Below are 6,000 nucleotides of genomic sequence, written 5' to 3' on the forward strand. Positions count from 1 at the left end.
GGCATCTGGCCAGGCCCTGGTACCTCTATCTCAAGTCAGCAGGCACCAGGGGCCAGCCCCTCACCTCACCCAGGAGGAAACAGAGCAAGTGAGGCCCCCACCCGACCTGCGGGTGGTGAATCCCCACCCACCGAACCTACTTCCTGGGGCTTCTGTTTCTCAGTTACTGTAATTAGAAGATTAATGGAGGGAAATAGGGGAGGGATGGGGAGGCCCTTCCTTTCTCTGCTGTGAGCTCCTGGAATCTTCTCTTGACTCACAACATCAGGGAGGCAGGTCTGTGGGGCATGACAGGTTCCTCTTCAGTGGAGGGAGGTGGCTTTCTGTTGTTCTATCCTCCCTGGACCTTAAGCAGCTTCTGGGGTGACCCTCAGTTTTAGATGAAACTCAAGGCACTGAATGGGGTTGACTCATCCTGATTCCAAAAGCGAGGACAGAACCTAGGTTTGGTCAATTATAGTCACTGTGATTGGGTTCGGATGGACGAACTTGTGATCCAGTTTGAGCCACTGAGAATCAGCTCTAAGACCGGTTGGGCCAGTTCAGAAAGAACAGCTCTTTTTGAGCTGAGCTTAAGCTCATAGGATGAAGTCCTGGACGTTGCCATCGAGACCATCCTGGTCAACATGGTGAAACCCCGTCTCTACTAAAAATACAGAAAGTTAGCTGGGCATGGTGGCGCATGCCTGTAATCCCAGCTACTCGGGAGGCTGAGGCAGGAGAATTGCCTGAACCCAGGAGGCGGAGGTTGCGGTGAGCCGAGATCGCGCCATTGCACTCCAGCCTGGGTAACAGGAGCAAAACTCCGTCTCAAAAAAAAAAAAAAAAAATACAAAAATTAGCTGGACGTGGTTGTGGGCACCTGTAATCCCAGCTACTTGGGAGGCTGAGGCCAGAGAATCACTTGAACCTGAGAGGCGGAGGTTGCAGTGAGCTGAGACTGCGCCATTGCACTCCAGCCTGGGTGACAGAGTGAGACTCCATCAAAAAAAAAAAGAAAGAAATTCTTTATCTGTCAACTTCTGCCTGTCCTAGGCCTCAATGGCCATGATTGTCCTCTGTCACTGTGTTTCAGTCTCCTCCTCTCTCCATAAATCTCCCCCTTCCTCAGATGAAAACACCAACACTGGTCGGGCACAGTGGCTCACGCCTGTAATCCCAGCACTTTGGGAGGCCAAGGCAGGCGGATCAAGAGGTCAAGAGATTGAGACCATCCTGGCCAACATGGTGAAACCCTGTCTCTATTAAAAATCGTCTGGGCGTGGTGGTGGGCACCTGTGGTCCCAGCTACTCGGGAGGCTGAGGCAGGAGAATTGCTTGAACCTGGGAGGCAGAGGTTGCAGTGAACTGAGATAGCACCACTGAACTCCAGCCTGGAGCCTGGTGACAGAACCAGACTCTGTCTGAAAAAAAAAAAAAAAAAAAAAGACCAACACTGAAAAAGACAAGTTGGTAAGTTGATGTGCTCAGGTTTGCACAGACCCTGGAAGCAGAGTTGGGATTTGAACTCTGGGCTCCTGATTCTCTGTCCAGGGCTCTTCCTGGTGGAAGAGCCAGGAAGATCAATTTCTTTTCTTTCTTTTTCGTTTTTTTGAGTCGGAATTTTCCTCTTGTTGCCTAGGTTGGAGTGCAATGACATGATGTCAGCTCACCACAACCTCCACCTCCCAGGTTCAAGCAATTCTCCTGCCTCAGCCTCCTGAGTAGCTGCGATTACAGGCACGCACCACCACGCCCAGCTAGTTTTAGTAGAGATGGGGTTTCACCATGTTGGCTGGGCTGGTCTCGAACTTCTGGCCTCGTGATTTGCCCTCCTGGGCCTCCCAAACTGCTAGGATTACAAGCGTGATCCAACGCATCCGACTGGAGATCAATTTCTTTGTTGAGGTTCAACCTAGGGCTGTAGCAGTCACTCACCGAAGTTCCAAAGAAACCTCCTCCTGGACCTGCCCCGCACTGACACCTGGTGGTAAGATATAAAAACACACCCTTCCTGGTGGGTCAGGAGATTGTGAGCCCACGGCTGCCCGCCCCTCCCTGGTGGTGGGGTTGAGGGATGGTGGAACGGGAACCAAGAGCTAGTTCCTAGAAGTTGAAGGATCTGGGATGAGATTGGCGTGCGGCTACACCTCCTTCTCTGTTTTCAGTACCAGCCACAGCTCTGTCACTGTGCATCTAGTTTCCTTCCTCCTTAGACTTTGGCCACTTGTGAAACTAACTGTATTCCCTCTTTGCATTGTCTTCCAGGATGCCTGGGACCAAGGAACTCTTCACTATTAGCAACTGGATGGAATCGTGTGACAGGAATTTAGGAGAGGAGCCTAAGCTCTGACTCCACATTCCTTCCCCTGGGCCTCATTTTCCTACCTTATTTTATATTTAGTTTTCTGCTGATGTTCAGGACATTTTTCCAGCCACCTTAACTCTCCCCCCACCCAATTTTTTTTTTTTGAGATGGGATTTCGCTCTTGTTGCCCAGGCTGGAGTGCAATGGCGTGATCTTGGCTCACCACAACCTCTGCCTCCCGGTTTCAAGCAATTCTCCTGCCTCAGCCTCCTGCGTAGCTGGGATTACAGGAGCCCGAAACGATGCTCAGCTAATTGTGTATTTTTAGAGGAGACGGGGTTTCCTCCATGCTGATCAGGCAAACTCCCAACCTCAGGTGATCCACCCGCCTCAGCCTCCCAAACTGCGGGGATTACAGGTGTGAGTCATTGCGCCCAGCCTAACTCTCCTCTTTTTAAGGGACAGGAGGGACAAAGCAAGGGTTATATGTTCAGAAAGAGCTTGCCTACCTTCTACAAGTCTCAGTTTCCTCCTCTGTAAAGTGTGCACAAGAATCCCTGCCTTTTAGGGTTTTGTGTGTGTTTCAGGAGAGGCTCAATTAATATTAGTGTCCCACCCTATTTCCCACCTGCCTGTCCTCCAGGTCCTCAGCCATTAATGTGGTGTATTTCCCACCTGCCCGTCCTCCAGGCCCTAAGCCATTTATGTGGTGTAGGCTAGGATGCAAAGGAGATCAAAAGCCCCGATCACTTACCCAGTGGGGGCCCCTACCAGAGCCTGGCACCCTGAGCCCTGGTTCCTACCTGCCTTCTGGAAGATGTTGGCTCCAGAATTCTCTGCCTCCCTCCTGCAAACATTGTGGCATTCACAGCTGATTTGCTGAGAGCCCAGATGCATCTCATAAATAAGGAATGTACTGTTCTTCAGGATGGCTGTGGCGTGGCTGTGTGGGGGAGGGCAGGAGCAGAGACACAAAGCATGAGAGGCAGAGAGGACTGTATAGGGGCTGCTGGCCAGGTGAAAGATGATGGGAGCCTCAGAAGGTGTCATGGGACAGGGTTGGGGAGAGGGTTCCATGCGGCCAGGATCTGGATGCAGATTGCTGGGACTGAATTTTGGCTCGGATACCTTCTAGTCAAGTCTGTTTCTCTTCAGTTTCCTTGTCTATAAAATGAGGAGAGTATCCTCGGCACCACTGGACTGTTAGTAGCTATTGGATTTACAGCATTTATCCCAGAACCTGAAACACAGTAAATGCTCAATAAGTGTTACTGTTTGCCCCAAACTTTCTTAGTGCTGTCCCCAAGAGCTTCATGTTGTTTGTACTATGAGGGATAATGAGGGTGGTTTGGGAGCCTGCCTCTGTGTCTGCAGAGAGGACCACAGTCCACAGGAATGGGCAGGAGACAAGTGGATGGAATCAAGGTGAGAGGAGCAGATGTTGGGAGCAAGAGATGAAGATGCTGTCGTCAACCCAGACAAGCCAGGCAAGTCCCTGAGAGGGAACTGCATTTCTGCAGCCATTTCAGGGTGGACGCTTGAGGCGTTTGATTGGCTTTTATTTTATTTTGAGATGGACTCTCACTCTGTCACCAGGCTGGAGTGTGGTGGTGCGATGTTAGCTCACTGCAACCTCCGCCTACCGGCTTCAAGTGATTCTCCTGCCTCATCCTCCTGAGTAGCTGAGACTACAGGCACGCCACCACGCCCAGCTCATGTTTGTATTTTTAGTAGAGACAGGGTTTCACCATGTTGGCCAGGCTAGTCTCAATCTCTTGACCTTGTGATCCGCCCACCTCTGCCTCCCAAAGTGCTGGGATTACAGGCGTGAGCCACTGCGCCTGGCCTTGATTGGCTTTTAAAGGTGAGATTAACCTTTGGAAGGCATAAGGAGCGGGGGTCCCTGGAGACCCTGGGATGACACTGTCAGCATGGCTGTGTTGGAACAGAGACCTGGGCAAGCCACTTTCCTTCTCTGGGTCTCTGTTTCATCTTTAAAATGGTTTCCGAGAAGCCCTCCGGAACCACAGCATCTGAAGCTTCAACATGTAGTCATTCTTCTGGCAAACATACAAACATACGTGGAGGGCCTCCTGTGTAGCAGACCCTTCACCGTGCTCTGGCAGTGCTGGGTGTGACAATAAAGTAGGCTTCTCCCGTGATGAATTTCATGAGTTAGTTGTTGGGGGGGGGGGGAGAGAGAAAGGGGGGAGGGGGTGGAAGAGAGAGAGAGAGAGAGAGAGAGAGAGAGAGAGAGAGAGAGAGACTGTGTACAGCAGAAAAGCAAATGGCTATGTAATTCTAAACTGAAATCAGCCCAGAAGGAGAGGGACCCCAGTAAATCCAGGGACCTAAAGGTCACAGAAGGTTCCCTGGAGACCATGAGGCTGGGCTGCTCCTGGAGGTGTGTGCCTGGGGTGGGAGCGAGCTGAAGGATGAAGGTGGAGCCATGCACTGGGCCAGCCAGGGCAGGGTAAGGTTGCACGGGAAGGTAAACGTTGCTATCCATCCTGAGACCAGAGGGACTTGGAGCGGGGGAGTGATGAGGTCAGCTTTGCATTTCCAGAATCTTCAGGCTGCTGCAGCAAGGAGAACTGATTGGAGGGCAGCCCAGTAGTGCATGCTGGAGGCCAGGACCATGGTGGCGACTTGGTGGGATGGGGAATGACTTGGCTTAACGTTCCAGAGCATGGATGGGGCTGGGAGTGCCTTGGGTGTGGGGGTGTGGGAGAAGGAAGGGTGACTTCAAAACTGCAGGAAGGGTGTCTTTGTAAAACCTTCTGCAGAGCTTGTCTTCCCATCCCAATTCCTTCTAGCCCCATCTCTGGCTCCATCAGCATCTGCCCATACAGGAAAAAAGATGAGAGTCATCTCCTGCGGCTGAGAGGTGGTGGCGAGGGGGCGGGGTGGAGGGAAGGCAGTGGCTGCCGTCTGCACCTCTCTCTCTGCCGCAGCAGAAGCTGCAGCCGGGAGAGGCTCGCCAGGCTGCAGCACCTGCTGGGGCGACTGGGAGGGCCGGGGAGCAGGTGCAGGGCGTCTGGAGGGGCTCTGTTTGCAGATGGATGAGCGAAACACACACTCTGCCCCGCTTCTCTGTTGTCTGGACACAAAAGCCCAGACAAAGAAGCAGCAGGGGTGGGGACAGGCCCGGCACACACGTAGGCGAGCACACAAGCTGGAGACAAAAGGAGGCTGGCAGAGGCGAGGTGCTCGGAGCAGAGAGCCTGGGGGCAGGGGGAGGCTCCCTGTGACCTCAGGCGAGGTCTCCCGGGCTCCTGAGCTTTGCTGTGTGTGCCATAAAATAAAGAGGCTGGTGGAAACCAGTGGTCCCGGGGGACTTTGCTAGTTTGATGTTTTTTGTTTTTTGTTTTTTTTATCTTGAAGGAAAGTGGGTCGTAGATTCCATAAAGTAGAAGATATGTTTTCAGGTCCTGCCAATGGAGAAAAGACCACTAATGTAATGTGTGTCTACACAGCCTGTACTCTAGTCAAAGCAACAGCATCTACTCACACAGAAACAATGGCAACTGTGTCTGCGGACCGGACCTGATGTGCCTGTGCGCTGCACACAGTGCTGGGGTCTGCGTGGCGTCTATCATCTCCTATAGTAACTAGCCAGGCATGAGAACTCCAGGTCTTGTGGGGAATCTCTAATGGCCTTGAGAGAGAGAGAGAGAGAGAGAGAGAGAGAGAGAGAGAGAGAGAGAGAGAGG

The sequence above is a fragment of the Callithrix jacchus genome, chromosome 1 (genome assembly GCF_049354715.1).
Source record: "Callithrix jacchus isolate 240 chromosome 1, calJac240_pri, whole genome shotgun sequence".
Lineage (NCBI taxonomy): Eukaryota > Metazoa > Chordata > Mammalia > Primates > Cebidae > Callithrix > Callithrix jacchus.